Source organism: Rhinatrema bivittatum, chromosome 6 (assembly GCF_901001135.1).
Source record: "Rhinatrema bivittatum chromosome 6, aRhiBiv1.1, whole genome shotgun sequence".
In the NCBI taxonomy this organism is placed as follows: domain Eukaryota; kingdom Metazoa; phylum Chordata; class Amphibia; order Gymnophiona; family Rhinatrematidae; genus Rhinatrema; species Rhinatrema bivittatum.
Genome location: NC_042620.1, coordinates 68,139,568 through 68,160,752, shown reverse-complemented (window position 1 = coordinate 68,160,752; position 21,185 = coordinate 68,139,568).

Below are 21,185 nucleotides of genomic sequence, written 5' to 3'. Positions count from 1 at the left end.
AAACTGGCTTAAAAGAGCAAAAAATAGGTCAGACTGACCAGCTGGCCTACAGAGGGTACAAACAGACAACCCTTCTGAAATAAGCTAGCAAAACAAATAACTAGAGACAGCGAGTTCCTGCCTTCAGGAAATCCAACTAAAAATCCCACACCCTAAGATGGTGTCCGATGGTCAAAAAGGCTAAGACTACACCATCTCAGTCTCCCACATGGGGAAAAACAAACAACCCACCATTTAATAACTTTCTTTGAACCTCCCCAGCTAGTTAGTACATTCCGTCTGATAAGGAAACCAAAGGGTTCCTTTCACCTACAATGCCCTCTCAGAAGAACTATCGAAGTTAAAATGATAATATACTTTAAAATGTTATGGGATGAACATAGAAGATGATTAACAGCAAAAAGTGAAAGGATATCAGAAGCATATACCACAGGCTAGGGGAGTAGCCAAGGGATAACCTGCATAGAGCAGTCGTTACAACCTTAACAGCAGTGGTATGCCTGCAGCAGGCTTTCAACAAGGCAGTGGAATAATCTGAATAGACTGAGTGCATGGTTAAATACCAAATGTCAATATGAATGGGAAGCCTGGATGTTTTGAACAACAGATTTAATGAGTTTGGTTAGTTTTGGTAGCTGTGTGACTTATTAGAAAACTTGGCAGTAAGACATGGAAGAGGACCTGGTTATTGCATTTAGAGTAAGAATCATTGAGGAAAATGACAAGGACAGAAATAGCCTACCAGTACATGAACAGTTTTTGGGTGAGTTTGGGACTGATATGGAGTACGATATTAGGAAAAGAGTTGAAAGTTCAGGTAGAATACCGAGTGGGGAGCTGGTGCTGAGTATGGGAATTTGTATGTTTAGCTACCTAAATCAGAAGAATCATTACTGGGCAGCCTGGACAGGCCAATCTGATCTTTTTCTACTGTCATTTACTATGTTACTATGAAAAGTTTCAGACAGAATTTTGATGTTTTCAAAATAAATTTCAGAGACCATTTATCAAGCTGATTCTGAGAGTAAAATCAGACTGGAACATTTATTCCAGTTGGTTATCAGTCATCCCCTTAGTTTTATCCATGTTTTCACATAAAAATGTCAGTCGGGAATAAAACTGACAAATATAGTCAGTCAAACATGGAATATTTTTGCTCTGAAGTTGCAAATGGCTTCATTAAAACAAAAGCACCACCATAGGGACTACATGAAACAGAATATTGGTACCTAAATGGTATTTATGTCTGGGCTAAATGTAAAGTGAATTAAAATTTAACGGATTACAGTCAGGTAGGCCAAAGACATCTGTAAAGGAATGTCCATTAAGAAATTGAAAGACCCCATGCATTCCCCAGTGACAAGAACATGTCAGGTTAGCTGTCAGGCATACCTACATTCTGAATGCCAGACTAAATGAAAAAACACATTGTCTGAACCTGACAATTCTTGAGTGATACCTCTTTACAGAAAGAAAAGAAAATATACTACAAACATTTTTTAAATATATTTCAATGATAAAAGACTGTAAGTAGACCCCTCCGCCATGCACACATACTCCCTCTCCATATATACGAGTTCTAGTAATGTTTTTGATATTAAAGAGGGCTTTTCTAAGATGGCATTATATCCATTGTCTGTAGTATATCATAGATGATAAGACTGATCCAATTGTTTTAAGAAAATGGTACATATTCTAAAACTCCGGACTGCCTGTAGGGCACTTTCCCACCACGGGACTCATTCCATGTCTTATCTATAATGTGAATAAGACATACAAACAATTCTCTCTTTTTGCATTCTATCAGAACTCGACTACGGGCTGCCTAAGCCAGCACTTCTGGGTATTTTATATTAAAAATAATCAAATATAATGAGCATGAGAGGTTTTTTTTAACTCTCAGTGTCTTCCATTTGCCTTTTGCTTTCACTTCTGGACATTTTCTAAATCTGAATATAGATATTGCAATATCAAAATGCATACATTTTTATTTTTCCTGGAAGTTTCCTCCTGTTCCTATGGACTTCCAGCTCAGTGGGAGCCAGACAGAGCTAGGTGCCATGAGTTTGATCTTTCATTTACAGCTATCTTGGGGATTTATTTTTTCTTCCCAAATTACTTTAGTCTAGCCATTGAATTGACAGTCCTTGTCTATACACCAGTACCCCTTCTGGAGCCATGTAATAATGTGAGCTAAATCCAGCCATTATGTGTTGTCATTGTGCATTATGACTCCCCTCCTCCCCCAGCAGCTATGATGGCTGCCTCTGCAGCATCCCCAGCCCCGAGCAACCTGGTCTTCCTGCACATCAATGCAAAACATTGCCACTGAGCCCCTTGACTGCCCCTTCCCCCACCAACTTCATAATATCTGATCATTTGTAGCCCTGTTTAAAAAGGTATAACTATCCAGGTGGGCAATTTTGAAATCACCCACATAGTTGCAAACTGGATAGGTACTTTTACGGTGCATGCTTGCAGCAACTTTTCGTAGACAAATCACCCAGAAAGTGTTTCTTTGAAAATTAGCTAGCATAAAGAGCAAGTCCTAAAAGCACCTGTTTCCTTTGAACCTGCTATTTGTTAGGGTGGGGAGGGAGTAAAATAGCACACAGTTTTGAAAATCTCATGGATGGCATGATTATCTTTGTGGCTGGTTTACTTCCCTGATCTAAACACACCCCTCTGTTCCTTCCATTTTAAGAATCCTAGAACAGTGGCAATGGACAATCTATCAATGGATCAACAGAACCAACAGGGCTATAAATGATTGGTGATGCACTCATGAATCTATTTGAAACACCATAGCAAAGAAAGAGCATAATCTGCATAGATGCATGCACTCCATTAATTGTATGTACGCCTGTGTATTTTGGGTGCATTGATCATTTTTTCCAATGTTATGGAAATACTAGGAGTGCATCAGTCATCCACACCCTTCACTGTTCTCTTCTTAAAGTGCAGTCACAGCTGGCTGAAGGACCCATGTACAGTACAGCACACAGTCACTTATATAAAGCCTCTGGGTTAAAGCATTGTATAGATTTAAAAACTTGTTTTTAATTTGATGTACAAAATACATTGAGAGTGAATCCTCTGAAAAAAGTGAATTGCAATTACAATATAGTAAATGTCCCTACAAACACAGCACTAACTGCCAACATAAGAACATAAGAAAATGCCATACTGGGTCAGACCAAGGGTCCATCAAGCCCAGCATCCTGTTTCCAACAGTGGCCAATCCAGGCCATAAGAACCTGGCAAGTACCCAAAAACTAAGTCTATTCCATGTAACCATTGCTAATGGCAGTGGCTATTCTCTAAGTGAACTTAATAGCAGGTAATGGACTTCTCCTCCAAGAACTTATCCAATCCTTTTTTAAACACAGCTATACTAACTGCACGAACCACATTCTCTGGCAACAAATTCCAGAGTTTAATTGTGCGTTGAGTAAAAAAGAACTTTCTCCGATTAGTTTTAAATGTGCCCCATGCTAACTTCATGGAGTGCCCACTAGTCTTTCTACTATCCGAAAGAGTAAATAACTGATTCACATCTACCCGTTCTAGACCTCTCATGATTTTAAACACCTCTATCAAATCCCCCCTCAGTTGTCTCTTCTCCAAGCTGAAAAGTCCTAACCTCTTTAGTCTTTCCTCATAGGGGAGTTGTTCCATTCCCCTTATCATTTTGGTAGCCCTTCTCTGTACCTTCTCCATCGCAATTATATCTTTTTTGAGATGCGGCGACCAGAACACTCAAATAGTAACAACTCTAGCTATGAAAAGGCAACACTGCAAATATCACACTAAACCCCAAAATGCCAGCACACCTCCTATCAGGAAAATAGAACAGAAAGCCTCATCTTCATAACACATGCAGAACATAGACAAACTTTCATCAAATACAGAGTAAAGAGACCATAAAATATAAATAGAAACATCAAGACTAACTTGAAACCACAACAAGCTATGCAGTGAAACAATGGAAAAAATGAAAAAAATCATAATTCCACTTAAAAAAACAAAATTAAAATCAAGAAATATAAAACATCCTAATAGTAAAACCATACTCATAGAAAGAATAAATATTTCAAGACAGGTGATGAAAAAAATAGCCAATAATAAAAAATTAATATACAAATGTTTAAAAATGTCTCAAACACCCCAAAAAATTGGAAAACAGCAAACACAAGTCTCACTCACATACACACAGTCTTCAACACACACACTTGCTTACTCACACTTGCTCACACAGATACACTCTTACACATGCTCACACACGCACACATACACACATGTTCCAACAGGTATTTGAGAATGATACCCAAGGCAATAGCTGAGACCCACATACTGTTTTTTTATCTTTCCACTTATATTTTTATGTTTTTTTAAGTGAATTTTTGCTGCTCTTATCTAATTTTCTATATTAATTTATTATTGATGATTTAAGTGTAAACTTTCTATTCATTCTATATGTATTTATTTTTAATTTGTCATATTGTAAACCTTGGAGATGGAAATTTTTTCAGTGCAACGGTATATAAAAATTGCAGAAATAAATAAATGCTCTCTCTCCGTTATGTGCTCTCAAATATATATCTTTCATATTCAGTTTCATACATACACATGATCTTTCTCCCACCTGTACATACAGGCAACAGCAGCATTCTCCTTGGACCCACGCAGCATCTCTCTTTCATATATACATGCTCTTTCACTTACACATACACTAATCATCTGTTTCTCTTACACCACACACACTCATGCTCTCTGTCTTTCTCACACATATACACACATACACTCTCACATGATAGGAACACAAGATGGCACCGGCCGTCCATTGCTCCAACCATGTGACAGGCTCCGACCAATGGCATCGGTAGCCCCTGTGACACAGTAAGGGCAAAGGCTATTGGCGCCATTTTGAATACCGGCAGCCGACGGCCCGAGTGCAGGAGATTGCTCCAGGACCCCCCCTGGACCACCAGGGAGTTTTGACAAGTCTTAGGAGTGGGGGTCAGGAGGGTGGGGGTTTATTCGTTAGTGATACGTTGCATTCATGGGGGTTCGCCATACGTTTCGTGACCCCCATGAATACAACGAATATGGCATATACATTGCGGATTGCCCATACATTGCAAACGAATGCACACCCCCATTCTCTACACTTTTCCGGACAGGCATTAATTTATGAGCATAAAATGTGCAGATTGGCTGCACATTTTACTTTTTCAATCAGGGATGATGGACTAATAGCTTCATCAACATGCATTTGCATGCGATGAGCACTATTAGTTTTCAGAGGGTTTGGCCGCATGTTTTCGAGGTGCTAAACCCCTTACATTATAAGGGGTAATAGATGATCCTCGAAAACATGCAGCCAAACCCATGTTAAACAGTGCTTACAGCCAAGCACACTTTACAGAATCTGCCTGACAGAGAGGTACTTGGCTTAACTTGTATTTTCTTAGCACTTGAAATGCCAGGGGATGTGATTAAGGCAGTCAGGGTTGCTGGGTTTAAAAAAAGGTTTGAATAAGTTCCTGGGGGAGAAGTCCATAAACTGCTATTAATCATGTTGAGAAAAGGATAGATTTTAAAAGGCCCATGTGCGTAAATCTCAGGGTTTACACATGTGGCCGAGCCTTGTGCGTGCTGGGTGAATTTTCAAAGGGGCCCAGCCATAGGCAAAAAGCCCGGTACACACATAAGTGCTGGGCCTCTTGGAAGGGGCAGGCCATGGGGCATGTTCTGGGTGGGGAGGGGTGGGGTGGGGAAATGGCCAGGACAGCGCCATTGATCGCTGTCTTGAAGATTTGTGTGGGGGCAGCCGGCAGGGGTACACAACTTAATTCAGCTCAGGAGCTATTTTTCTGTTTTCTGTGTAGTACTAGCCTTATCTCTATATTTTCCTAGATATAGATATTGCTGCATTAAATTGCTGTGTGTTTGTTTAAGCCAAACAAAACCCAAAAACAACAAAAAAAAAGGGATTGTTTTAGTCAGCTTTGGGCAGGTGACTCAGTGCATTGCAGGGGGTAATGAAGTCTTCAGTCTGCTGTGAACTTCAAGGAGAAAACCATAACTACAGATTCTTGGGACCAGCTAAGATAAAAGTTTAATTTATCCTTATTCAGAGGGTTTCTTGGTTATATTTTTCTGTTTTCTGTGTAGTGCTAGCCTTATCTCTATATTTTCCTAGATATAGATATTGCTGCATTAAATTGCTATCAGCTCGATACAGTAACATTCAGTTGAAGTTTTCTCGTCTGTAACGAGCTCCCTGCGCACAATTCGGACGTGTAAGGCAAATCAGCGATACAGTTTCCAGTTTCGCGCGTCCGTAGCGCTTCTTAAAACAGACGCGTAACCCTTCCCGCACCCGGCATGTAAATGAACGAATTAGCTGTATAATGAAGGAATTAGCTATTCCCCTCCGATACCATAACGCGCGCTCAAGTTATCTCATTAGTAACGCACTGTTTTGCCGCGGCCGTAACGTGTTAGTTTACCGCCTCCCCCTAGTAGGAGTTAGGACTGTGAGTCTAGTAACAAATCCATCGACACCGCGTAAGACACTTAAAAACAATAAAACACAATTAAAAAAAAAAGCGATACAGAGATGATCGAGAAAATGTAATGATGTGGGACACATAAAACCTGTCAGAAGAAAAAAAAAATTTTAAATACCTGTCTGAGGGCCGCGTCGGTCCAGGCTGCCGGCGGGATCCGGGGGGCCGGTGGTCGCGTGTTAAATCTAGGCCGCGGGCGGGTGGGCGCCTGTTCCAGGCAGCGGCGGCAGCGGCGGTGGGGGGACACGCGTTAGTTCGAGACGGACGGCGGGTGGTCGCGTGTTAAATCTAGGCCGGGTCGCCCAGACGCGCATTCATCCAGGCGGAGAAGCCGCCGGCTCCTCCGCCTGGATGAATGAATGCGCGCCTGTGCGACCCCTGCGTTTCGGCGCTCAAGGCAGTCACATGCCGTGATGTCACGCCTTGAGCGCCGAAACGCAGGGGTCGCACAGGCGCGCATTCATTCATCCAGGCGGAGGAGCCGGTGGCGAAAGCAGCCGGCTCCTCCGCCTGGATGAATGAATTCATTCACTGCCGGTGGGGGTTGCCTCTCCGGCAGCCCCCACCGGCAGTGAATGAATGAATGTGCGCCTGTGCGGACCCGGCCTAGATTTAACACGCGACCACCCGCCTCCCGCCGGCCGTCTCGAACTAACGCGTGTCCCCCCGCCGCCGCTGCCGCCGCGCCCACCCGCCCGCGGCCTAGATTTAACACGCGACCACCGGCCCCCCGGATCCCGCCGGCCGCCTGGACCCACGCGGCCCTCCGACAGGTATTTACAAATTTTGATTTTTACACTTCCTGGTGCCTGTCATTTCAAATGTCATTTGAAATGACAGGTACCAGCGCACCCAGGTTACTGTATAGGCGCTGTATTAAGCGCCTATACAGTAAAATGGGTTACGCGGCCATAACCCTTCCCTACCGCTTTAAAGCCGCGGCATGTATTTGCATGCGATTAGAGGAGAGTATCGGGGAGTTAGTGAAGAGAACTGTGCGTGCGGAGAGGAAGGGTGCGCCTGACACTACCGCACTGTTTTTACCGCGGCCTTACTGGATCGAGCCGTATGTGTTTGTTTAAGCTAAAAAAAAAAAAAACAACAACAACAAAAAAAGGGATTTTTCTAGTCTATGTAAAGCCTCTGTTTTGCTGATTTTGAATTATTATGTAAACCGAACTGATGTTACCCTACGAAGTCCGGTATATAAAAACCACAAATAAATAAATAAACAATAGTCAGCCTTGGGCAGGTGACACATAGTGCATTGCAGGGGACAATCAAGTCTTCAGTCTGCTTTGAACTTCAAGGAGAAAGCCATAACTACAGATTCTTGGGAAGAGCTAAGTAAAAAGCTTAACTTAGCTAGCCAATCTGGGGGAGGGTCTGTTCAAAATCAATAGCAGATACAGCATCCAGTGAATAGCCCTGGCCAAGTGTTAACTGTTTAACTCCCTCCCTCCTACCCTGCCCCTGTACCCACCCACCCCTGGGTTTGCTTTTCTGATACAATCTGCCTAAATTTATAATTGGCAAAAACATAACTTGGAAATTTGGTAATTCCTCAGGGGTTATCCATCAAATAAATTTACCAAAATAAGGACTATCCAATTTAACTATTGTAATCTGGATTGGCCATTATTGGAAACAGGATGTTGGACTTGATGGTCCCTCTGTCTGACCCATTAAGTCAACTTCTTATGCTCTTTTGTTCTTATGAAATATAATTCTTCATCAGAGTTTGCCTAAAGTTTCCAGGGCTAGTATAGTCTATGGGCAGAAGCTGGAATTCTAATGTCGAGAATCATACCCTGGATTTCTGTGCAAAAAACATGCTTTATGCACATAAACCAAATTTTTCTGGGCCGAAAATATGATTTACGTGCAAAAATAAATATGTTATGCACAGAAAATAATTTTTGTATACAGAAAATATGATTTTTGCACAAAGCATTTTGCACAAAGCATAATCTCTGAACACAAATCCTGTTTTCTGCATATAAAACATGATTTATGCATGGAAAATCATGCTCCTTACCTGAGTTAAAATGTGCACTCAGCCTAGTATAAAGAAGAAAACACATTTTAACACAGGCTTGTGCACACATTTTTATGTCAGCATGCTTTTTAAATTGCCATTGTGGAGGTGGGATGTTTGGCACATATCATGTTGCTTTGGTGTGCTGATGCCACTCTTGTCTTTATGCTGTTTTATCCTTTTGTCAGTGCCTTGGGGGTTTTTTCTGCCATCTTTTCTGCTTTGTTCCCCTTCATAGTGCCTTAGGATATTGATACCACTCTTGATGCCATTTGGCATTTGCCATTTGGCATCAAGAGTTGTATCATCTTTTGAAGCCTTGGATTTCTCTTCTCCCTCTTGATGCTTCTTTGCTTCTCTGATGATGCCTTGGAGAACTCTTGACACTGCTGGTACCCTTTGGCCCTTTTACAGGGCCATGGGCTATTCATGCCACTTTTGGTGCCACTTTTCCACAGTCTAGGTGCCTTGGAGTTCTTTCACCCTTCTGATGATGTCTTCCCACAAGTTTCATTAGAATTGATGAGAAAACTCTAATTCTGGAATGACAAATAGGCTTCAGTGCTTCTGCCTTTGACTTTAATGGCAAAAGAATGAATAAAACAGATACATTTTTTTTTTCATTTTGAATCCAACAAAACAAACTGTGGTGCCCCACAAAATAAAATAATGATCAATTTTTCTTCCTCTGCTTACCCCTAATAAATAATATTATACAAAAGCCTGCACCAGCAATCAGACTCAAGTCATGGAATTTTACTCTGGTCTCAGACAATATTATTTTTCAGTGGATTTATACTCCAGAAGTTAGTTTAAAGGCAAAGCTGAAATATATGTCTTTTTTTGAATAAGCAATGATTGTTAGAAACTTTACTTAAAATTATTATTTTTTTTTTTAGATAAGCAGTATAATGACAGCCTATGTGCACAAGCTTAAAAAGCAAAATTAGTACTTTTCTTTCATATGTGTATGAGGAATTCAAATAATAGACCAAGGGTAGGCATCTACAGTCCTCAAGTGCAGCAAATTGGTCAGGTTTGAAGAATATCTACAATGAAAATGCATAAGGTTTCTGTTTGCATGCAGTGGAGAGAGTGCATGTAAATTTATCTTATTTTTAAAAACCAACTGGCTTGTGGCACTTGAGGGTTGGAGTTGCTTTCCCCTATTATAGTTTGTGGTCAAACTGAACAAACAGATTTACTCAAGCACTTAGAAAGACAGTTTTAATATTTGTCAAGATCCCTCTGAATAGCATGCTGGGCAGCTACCAAATGACAAGGCCGATGCAGAGTATATTTCAACAAAACCTCTGAGAATTGTTAAAAAGTAAACCAGTGCATATCAGGTACTGTGAAGCAGAACTTAGTCAAGGAAAAATGCATGATTAAATATGACATGGGCAAGGAACCCTTAGGATAAATATTTGTGTCTGTGTGAAGGCTTCACAACACTGATGTCAAGAAGCTGGAATGTTCATTGTTTAGAAACTTGTTATTACAAAGGGAATCTGGCAAAAAATGTTGTCGAATAAAGAAAAATTTCCCCAAAGTAAACCTTGATTTTCATAAGACTACTCATTGGGATTCTCACGTAGAGATACAATATCATTTATATATTGCCTTACCATATTGTCACTACCACTTCTAGCCTTCTTTTTGCATTAAAATAAAAAAACAAATCAAGATCTATTTTAATTTTAGTAGATATGTATTGGGAACAGAGCCAGTGTTAGCATTTTTGCTGCCCTGTGCGAACAATTACTGTGCTTCCCCCTCCTCTTTTTTTTTTTTTTAAACACAGAATATCCCACCTCAATTAAACATGCAGAACACAGACTCACCTTCACCAAATTCATAATAATGGGACTATAAACTATAAACAGTAACTGAACCAGAAACTACAACAAGCCAGACTCTGTATGCAATGCATACAGAGACAGAAACATCACCTGTCCTCATAAATCATTCATCAAACAATAAAATCAAGGAATATAAATCAATCATATTAGTAAAACCATACTTATAAAAAGAATATTTCCAGTTATCTAAGGAACAGAACAACATCCAATAATTAAGAGCTCATAAAAAATTTTAAAAAATTCCCAAACAACAATTAATTATTTCAAAATGACAGACACAAACATCCTTTGCCCTTACCATATGACAGGGCAAAGGTAGCGCCGGCGCCATTTTGGTTCCTGTGACCCGACGTCACGAGTGCAGGAGATCACTCCCGGACCCCCGCTGGACCCCCAGGGACTTTTGGCCAGCTTGGGGGGGCCTCCTGACCCCCACAAGACTTGCCAAAAGTCCAGCGGGGGTTCGGGAGCGACCTTCTGCACTCAGGCCGATTTGCCAATATTCAAAATGGCGCCGGCAATACCTTTGCCCTCACTATGTCGACATAGCGCCATTTTGCCCTCACTATGTCGACATAGTGAGGGCAAAGGTAGCGCCGGCGCCATTTTGAATATTGGCAATACGGCCCGAGTGCAGAAGGTCGCTCCCGACCCCCCTGTGCCCTCCCTGTGACATAGTGAGGGCAAAGGCGATCGGCGCCATTTTGAAACCTCCAGCACCGGCACCTAGGGTATGATTGAAGGGATGGCTCCCGGACCCCCCGCTAGACCACCAGGTACATGTAAAAGGTTTTTGGGGGGGGTCGGGAGGGTGGGAGAAGCAAAGGGGTAATTTGTAAAGGGTCGGGTGGGTTTTTTTTATCAGGCCATCGGCACCATTTTTATCAGTGGTAGCCAAAATGGCACCGATGGCCCTAGAGCGGGAGATCGTGCAGGGACCCCCCACACACACACTGGACCACCAGGTAATTTAACATTGGGGGGGGGGGGTTCGGGAGAGTGGAGAGCAAAGGGGTCATTTGTAAAGGGTCGGGGTGGGGTTTTTTTTTTATCTGCTCAGGCCTCACTAAACAATTAACAATGTGAATTGGAATCGGAACCGATTCCAATTCACATCTCTAACGATCCGATTTTTTTCTACCACCATCCGAACCTGATCGTTAAAACGATCGGGCACACGATTCACATCTCTAGTTTTCACTAGAGATGTGCTTCGTTTTTTTCTGCCGGGTCGTTTTTTGACTCGGATACCTCGTGGTAAATTTGGGTTTTCTCGTTTCGTTTTTTTGAAAAACGAAACTAGGAAACCCGAAACCAGGCCAAAAAATGAACAGGCAAAGGAAGCTTAAAGAAAACCCACCCCAAGCATTTAAAATCAGTTTTCTACATAAATACAAACTACCCCCCCCATCCCGATCCCTCCTCAAGACTTACTAAGTACATCCCTGGTGGTCCAGCGGGGTCCCGGGTTCCATTTGCCCTCCGTGCCCGTGCTACTGCAAGCCGTGCTCTTTAAAATGGTGCCGAATAGCCTCTGAACTACCATGTCACAGGGGCTACCGGCGCCATTGGTCAGCCCCTGTCACATGGCCATCGGCGCCATCTCGTGCTCCTGTCATGTGACTGGAGTTGACCAATGGCGCCGAAAACCTCTGTGACATAGTATGGGCAAAGGCTATCGGCGCCATTTTGATTACTGGCAGCCGGCAATGAAATCGCTTTCGGACCCCCGCTGGACCCCCAGGGATTATTGGCAAGCCTTGGGGAGGTCAAGAGCCCCCTCCTGACCCCCCCAAGGCTTGCCAATAATCCCTGGGGGTCCAGCGGGGGTCCGAAAGCGATTTCATTGTCGGCTGCCAGTAATCAAAATGGCGCCGATAGCCTTTGCCCATACTATGTCACAGAGGCTTTCGGCGCCATTGGTCAGCTCCAGTCACATGACAGGAGCACAAGATGGCGCCGATGGCCATGTGACAGGGGCTGACCAATGGCGCCGGTAGCCCCTGTGACATGGTAGTTCAGAGGCTATTCGGCACCATTTTAAAGAGCACGGCTTGCAGTAGCACGGGCACGGAGGGCAAATGGAACCCGGGACCCCGCTGGACCACCAGGGATGTACTTAGTAAGTCTTGGGGAGGGATCGGGATCAGGGGCAGGGGTGTTGTATTATAGTTTATTTAAATGTTTGGGGTGGGTTTTAATTAAAAAAAAAAAAGTGTCCCTCTCCCCATGCAAACCCGAAAAACGAAATTTCCCTGAAAGTCGGGGAAAATTCTTTTCGGGTTTTGGGGCCTCCGAAACCACAACGAGTTAGGAAATTTCGTTGAATTTCCTAACTCGGGCGAAAAACAAACCACATCTCTAGTTTTCATAGTCCCTGAAGGGAGACAGTCATCGTCATCATGCAATGGAGGCAACTAATAGCTGGATATAGGTTTCATGATTGCAAATATTTGGAAGGACTCCATGTACATGGCCACTGAGAAATGATGCTGCAATGAGTGAGCTAAGTTACCCCTAGATTCATCAAAATGCGGCAAATATAGCAAAAATATGTGCATTAGCATCCCGCAATAAAAAGATAAGTTTGAACATAAGAACATAAGAAATTAGGGAAATTAATGAAATACCGCACCACATATGTAAGTGTCGTGTCTTGTGACACATTATAGTTCTATGCATCATTTTATGAGTCATGCATAATTTTATGCATAACACATTATTTTCTTTGATTATATATACTGGCTTGCAGCAGCTGCCTCTTTGAGGGTGTGTCAGGATTTGGAGAAAGAGGAGAGCTGGTTGAAGGTTAGCTGGAGTTTTGGAGGAGAGTTCTAGTGATTACCTGAGTGAGTTGTCCTGTGTATTGTTTCTCATCTGTTTACATTTAGATTTGTCTATTGTGCTTATCTGTGTGTGTTAAAGTGTTTATGCATTTGTCTTATTTGCTTGTCTGTCCCTTTGTGTAGATGAATTATCAGGAAAGAAGTGGTGGAAGAGTGGTGAGAAGTGGTGTGGAAAGGAGTGGTGAGGAGCAGAAGAGGATAGAGTGTGGGAGAGAGGAGAGAAAAGGCAAGAGGAGAGGAGAGAGCAGAAGATGGAAGAGGAGGCAGGAGTGAGGAGAGGAGGAAGGAGGAGAGCAGTAGGAGGAGGAGTATTAGGAGTAGGGACAGTAGGCATAGATATAAGGAGGAAGGAAGGGATAGGAGGAGGCAGAAAGGTCTAGGTAGGTGAGTGTGGAAGGAGGTGAACAGCAGGGTAGGCCTAGACAGAGAGGACAGAGGATTGGGTATTTGTCAGAGCAGGAATAGGAGGGAGGAGGAAGGGAGAGGAGCGAGGAGTTGAAGCGAGAGTCAGGAGAGTGACACTATCTCTCTGGAACTGGAAGTGGCTATTCGATCATCTGGCAGCCAGGCAGCAGGTTGTCCACATCTGTGTGCCTACAAATTCAGCCTGATTGACAACGAGCAGCTCATCACTGGAGTCCTGGAGAATTATAATACGCTCTTTGGAAACCAGGCTGAGAAGACCTCCAGGGCTACCAAGGACCAGATATGGCGCACCATTGCACAGGCCATATCCCGACGCAGTGGCATCAAGAGGACTGGACAGTAGGGATGTGCAGAAGGAAAAAAAATCATCTTGTTTTCATTTCGCTGAGACCCAAATTCATTTTATTAGTTTTGTAGGGGGAAAAACCAATTCGTTCATTAGTTTCATTCGTTTTGCCATTAAAGTCAATGGGGAAGTATTTGCAGCCTATTTTTGGCTGCAGAATTGGGGTTTTCTTATCAATTCTGATGAAAATTCTGGGGAACAATCATCAGAATGAGAAAAGAGCTCCAAGGTACTTAGACTGTGGCAAAGTGGCACCAAAGAGGCATGAATAGCCTAAGGCACTGTAAAGGGGCAAAGGGGTACCAGGATTAGAAAGAGTGATTTAACAGAGTTGCACCAATAACATTTGCATGAACCCTCGAAGGCAGCACGACAGGCAAAGTGGCAAGCAAGCAAGTAGCATCAACATCCTACAGCACAATGAAGGGGGAACATAGCAAGCAGAATGGGTGTAAGGAAAAACCACAAGGTGCCGATAAAGGGACAAAGCAGCAGAAAGACTAGCATCAACACACTGAGGAACCATGATAGTGGCAATAACACCACAAGATGAGTGAGTCATCAAGGAGTAGAATTGTCTGGTATATGGCAGCAAGGCAGAGTGGCAGACAGTTGATAGGTGCAAGACAGGATGGCAGAGTAGAGGTAGTCTGGTCTCTGTGGTTTTGATAGGGACTAGACAGGCTGGCAGAGCTGAGGTAGTCAGGTCGCTGTGGTGTTGATAGGGGAAAGACAAGGAGGCAAGACAAGACGAGGCTCAGCATGTGGCACGACTGTCAACCAGAGAGTACTGTCCACCCGACCCACCTTGAAACACGGACCAAGGAGTCTAACATGCGTGCTAGGACCTGAAACGTGATGAACTATGCCTGGGTGGGGTGGAGCGTTACTGTTGTGCACAGGGCTGGTACAAGGGTATTATGCACCCTAGGCAAACCTTATAGCCTGGAGCCCTACCCCCACCTCCCCATACACAATTTTAAAATTTAACACATATTTTCCATGAAAAGTGACATTCTGAGGTAAAATTAATATATACGTTATTGTGATAATTTCATGCACTGTTGTGATGCCAACAAGAAAACTTTGCATCTTGGAATTCATATGGCATCATACCTATTGTGATATATTTCGGCATGGTCCTCCCGTATCAATACAGTACTATCTGCCAACACTCAAAGAATAACAACCCTACCTATGAAAAAGAATACCACAAATATTACACCAGAATCTAAAATATCAATACACCTCCTATCAGGAAAACAGAACAGGCCAAGCTACTACAGATCCCTACAGAGAAACCACATGCTAAAAGAATGCTTCATCTCAGTCTTTGCATGCAGAACACAAACCCTCACCAAATACAGAATAAAACCACATAAAGTATAAATAGAAATGTGCAGACAAAAACTGAACTGTAAAACGCATCACGCCAGACTCTATACAGTGTAACAATGGAAAAACAAAAGTTTCACCATTCCTCATGAAACAAATCAATAAAATCAAGATATATAAATCATTAATCATAACTATAAAATCATACAAATAAAATAATTTCAAAACAGCTGATGAATAGAATATCTAATAATTAAAAACTCATGTAAATTTTGAAAGCTTTACCAAACACCAATACAATATTTCAAACAGCAGACACATCACATACTACTCAATAATTAAAATGGTAGTCAATCAAGAAAAATGAACTTAAAAAGCTACCTTTACTTACCGTCTCCAGGAGTTCTCTTACTCCTTTCCCTTGCAGGCCACACCAGAAGCAGCAGTAGCTGCTGAAGCTGTTCTCACGGTCCTCTTCCTTAGGGACCTCAACCAGTCTCTTCTGTCTCTCATACACACACAGCAGTTGCACCCTCAGGACCAGTTTCTGTCTCTCACACCCCGATCATCTCTCCAACCAGTTTCTCTCTCTCTCTCTCTCTCACACACACACACACACACCAGTCATCTCCCTGATCAGTCTTTCTCACACATACACACGTCACCTCTCTGGCCAGTCTCTCTCAATCACACAAGGCTCTTGCTCTCTCTTACACACAAGCTCTCAATCACACACATGTTCTATCTCACCAGCCAAAAACATGCTCCATCTCTCTCTTGCAAACACACATTGACACACACAAGCACCCTCCCTGACTCACATATACACAACACACATACAGAAGCACCCTCCCTATCTCACATACATGAAGCACCTTCCCTGTCTCACACACAGAAGCACCATTCCTTTCTCACATACACACACACACAGAGGCACCATTCCTTTCTCACATACACATACACAGAAGCACCCTTCCGAACTCAAATACATATACACACAAAGGCCCCCAGCTGAACAGCTCGTCTCCGGCAGCGGCTAGCAGCGCTGATCTTCTTTTCTTCAGCCCCGCCAGCCTGCTCTCCAGCGGCGGCTTGCTGTGCCGGTCTTCATTTCTCCAGTGGCGGCTGGCAGTGCCCATCTTCTTTTTTTGGCCCCGCCGGCCTTGTCTCGGGCGGTGGCTGGCTGCACCGATCTTCTTTTCTTTGGCTCCGCCAGCCTGCTCTGGAGCGGCAGCTGGCTGTGCTGATCTTCTTTTCTTCGGCCCCACCAGCCTGCTCTCCAGCGGCAGCTGGCTGCACTGGTCTTCAGTTCTCCGGCGGTGGCTGGCTGCGCTGATCTTCTTTTCTTCGGCCCGGTGCTCTCAAATGTGAGCAGGAGCAGAGGAGGCCATGTGATCAGCTAGTCCGGCCCACCGGGGGACGCCCGATCCCCCGATAGGCCAATCCACCTTGGTGGATACTCTCACATGGCCTTCTATTTCAAACAGCCACTAAAACACCGCGAACCAAAAGAATGAAACTAATGATATGTTGCATTCATGGGGGTTCGCCATGCATTTTGCAGACCCACAAATTCAACAAAGAAGGGACCTATTGCGGATTGCGCATCCGTTGAAAACGAATGCACATCCCTACTGAAGAGTAGGTGGCCCACCATTACAGGGATGTCAAGGTGCAGTTAAAGAATAAGGTGACCAGCAGGAACAAATACATGTGCCAGACTGGAGAAGGAGCCCCTCTCCCAATCATCTGACACTGATGAAGGAGCAGCTTAGTCAATGGCTGAGACCGGATGTCTTTGAGGCAATGGACATATGCTGGGGCTGGTAAGTCACATCACCTGTAAATGTGAAGTCTGCTACAGATATCCACACTTTCTTGCATAGGATGTTCACACTGAATGATGCAAAGTGCAAATCTTATGCAAAACAGAACACTTTTTAGCATTCATACTTATATCTTCTTTGTTTCCACAACTCTTTGTTTCCACAACTCTCACCCAGCAGTGCAGGTCCAGGATGCTGATATGCAGTGGACAGAGGAAGAAGAGGAGGAGCAGTAGCAGCAGCAACCACAGCAGCAGCAGCTACTTCAAACCCTTGCGTTGCTCATACTTCTTGACCCTATCCTCAACCTCTCAAGCCTTATGGAGGGCATTGTCCTGCCATGGGAAGAACATGTCCAGTTGCCTGCTGCCTCCAGCATATCACATATCCAATGGGATTTACAAGAAGACACCCAGTCAGCTCATCCCATGAGCCAGCAATTCCAATATTGTAGCTACAGACAGCACCCTAGCAACCAGCAACCCCACTTCAAACAGCATCAGCAGAGGATCCAACAGTGCAGACCACACTAAACTGCACTGAGAAGAGCTATGAGCTGCAGCCTCACCATATATGGGCAAAGATGGTCCGGTTGAGCAGGGGTCAGATCAACTACATGAATGCCACGCAGCAGCAAACAACAGACCTTACACAGGGCTGAAACACAGTCTCATCTTTGATTAATAATTTGACTACTGCATTACTCCAACTCATTCAACATTTGCCACAGCCTGCACCTGTGTCATCCTAATGCTCACAGGAATCCACTCTGAGAAGCAGTCCCCAACTCTCAGGATGGCCCAGGGGTAGGCCTTCTAAATAAATGTCACCCCCAGCCAGAAAAAAGCCCTGGGGAGTAAAAGGTCCATGAAGCAGACTGGTGCCAATCAACCCTTAAAAAGTGCACTCAAAGATGACAGTTCTAACCAAGCCAGGCCTGACCTCTGTACAGAGTTCCTGTGCTAGCTAGATGGAAGAAGACTTCTGGACCCATCCTGTCTACAGAGTGCCTGTGCTGGCTAGATAGAAGAAGCCTTCTGGGCCCATCCTGTCTACAGAAGTTTTGTGCCTGCTATATGGAAGAAGTCGGCTGGACCCATCCTGTCTACATTGTTCCTGTGTTAGCTAGATGGAAGAAGTCTTCTGGGCCCATCCTGTCTATAGAGTTCCTGTGCCAGCTAGATGGAATAAGACTGCTGGGCTTATCCTGTTTACAGCGTTTCTCTGCCAGTTAGATGGAAGAAGCCTGCTGGTCCCATCCTGTCTATAGAGTTCCTATGCTGGCTAGATGGAAGAAGACTGCTGGGCCTGTCCTATCTACAGAGTTCCTATGCCAACTTGCTGATGTTGATGAACTACTGTCTTCTAGTGTTGTCCTGCTACTTACTCGTTATGCCTTCCTCTATGCTCTGCCCATAGTCCTGCCTCCTTGATGCTGTCTCCAGTCAGTGTTGCAGCTGTCTCTTCTCATCATGTCTCCTCTCCTGGTCCTGCTGCTGTATCATCTTATCTCATACTGCTGCTGCCTCCATGCTGCTGCCTCATCACATCTCATCCTGCTGCTGCCTCCATGCTGCTCTCTTATCTCCTGGGGCTGCTGCTGCTATCTCATCTCATCCTGCTGCTGCCTCCATGCTGCTGTTTCATCTCCTGGGGCTGCAGCTGTCTCATCTCTTCTCATCCTGATGCTGCCTCCATGCTGTGCTCTCCAGTCCTGGTCTTGCTGTCCTCATACTGTACTCTCCAGTCCTGGCCCTGCTGCCTGCTATGACAACTTTGCTGCTAAGGCCCTTCACAGTCCTTTTTGTGTACATTCTTTCAACATGGACTGTCTGGGCTTTCTCTTGAACTTTGCTGCTATGGCCCATCACAGTCCCTTTTGAGTACCATATAGATAACTTAAATGCCTGGCTCAAAACTTGATGTAAAGAATGTAGATTTAGATACATCGGAGGCTGGGGCCAAGTATCATACCTATAAGGGAGCTGGGACATGCCACAAATGCGCAGTAGAGAGAGGCTCTGCCTGACGTGCCGTGCATGCGTGGGCGAGAGAGCACATTGGTCAGAGCATGTCAGTCAGACAACATGGCGCTGGGAGGAAATGAAGCCGTGTGAGGGCTGCCTTAGAAACTGTTGGCGTTCTTTACGGCAGACGCATCGTTTTGCAGGCTCCGAGTGATGTGAGCTGAGCTGAGGTGGACAATATGTGCATAGCAAAGTGGCAGGGAGGAGCAGTGGTGGCGGTATCTGAGCATCGGGTGGGACAGCAATGAGCCCAGTGGTGAGGCACTCGCGAGAGAGAGAGAGACCCCCAGACACCTCCCATCTCTGTGTCTGCGCCATCCTGCGAGAGTGGGGCCGCGCTTAACAGGACCCTGGGATGGTGGGCGAGTGGCTGGCGTCTTGCGGCAAAAATGAGGGACCCTATCTGCTGCCACCACTGGTGCAACCTCATCGGGAGAGGGAAGAGGTTGTGAATAGGTGAGAGAGGAAGGAATGTGAAGATGAGGGGATGGATGGAAAAGGGAAGAGGATATGAGTGCGTAAGTGGTAAGGATAAGACGTTCTGGAGAAGAGAAAAAGAGGGAGTGAAGGAGGGCTGAGGGAGAGGGGTTGTGGATGAGGTGTGAGGGGAAGGAAAGTGAAGATGAAGGGGATGGAAGGAAAAAGGAAGAGGATATGAGTGTGTAGGTGGGAAGGCTAATATTTTCTGGAGAAGGGTAAGAAGTTGTGGAGAAAAGAAAAAGAGGGAGTGGAGGAGGGCTGAGGGAGAGGGAAGGCGTTGTGGATGAGGTGAGAGGGGAAGGAAAGGGAAGATGACAGGGGATGGAAGGAAAAGGGAAGAGGATATGAGTGAGTAAGTAGGAAGGGTGAGAAGTTGTGAAGAAGAGAGCAGCTCTAACCGACGTGCCACTTTGACTGATGGAATCCCGTCCGTTTGAACAGGCCTAACGGCTAGTGGAGCAATAAAAGATTATATGTTAAGTATGGTCTACTTTTGTCAATGCAAAAAAACAGAAGGGACTACCTTACACCGTGGAAAGACTTTTATTAGAATTGCCCGACTCAAAATACAAGCTGAGTTTCGCCAAAAGGCTGCATCATGGGCTTTATGCTGTAACCGTATACTCACAGCTACATATATCAGTATATCAATCTGACCATTAGTTGTTGCAGTAAAGCTTTGTCAGTCAATGAAACATCTCGCAAAGTTGCACTGCAACTTAGTTGCAGTGCAACTCGCAAAGACTTGCGGTTTGTTTCATTGCCCCTACTTTTGTCAATGGCAGGAAAGATAAAGTTAAGTGAAAAATACAGAGCACACATTATTAGGCATTTAAACTAGGAAATAGGGGTGGCAGGAGTTAGCCAGTGAATTTGGTGTGTCACCCCCAAGAAAAACAGGAAGAGGAAAGAGGAAGTAACAAAATCAACCAGTTCAAAAAACCAGAAAAAGTGACAATGAAGATTAACTGGAAAGCTATGACTACAAATGATCCTAATTTGGGCAACAAAATTCAAGATTAGCAGACCCTAATGGTGGAGGAGGACTTGGACATTGTAGCTGTTACAGAGACATGGTTCACTGATTTTCATGATTGGGATATGGCCATCCCAGGAGAGGACAGAAAAGGAGGATGAGTAGCTCATTGTCAAAAACAATATTCAAGCAACTGAATTGTAAGAGATGTGGGGTAGAGAAGAAGCATTATGGACTGTCCTAAAAAAAAGAAGATGGTGCTTCCAAAGTTACTGGTGTGATTTACAGGCCATCAACTCAAACAGCTGAACTGGACAGAGAACTCATTGAAGACATCCAAAAGAAGGGAAAGAAGGGCAAAGTGGTGCTCCTTAGAGATTTTAATCTGCCAGATGTGGAATGGAGTATCTATGAGAAGTAGAGAGATAGTGGATACACTCAAGGGGCT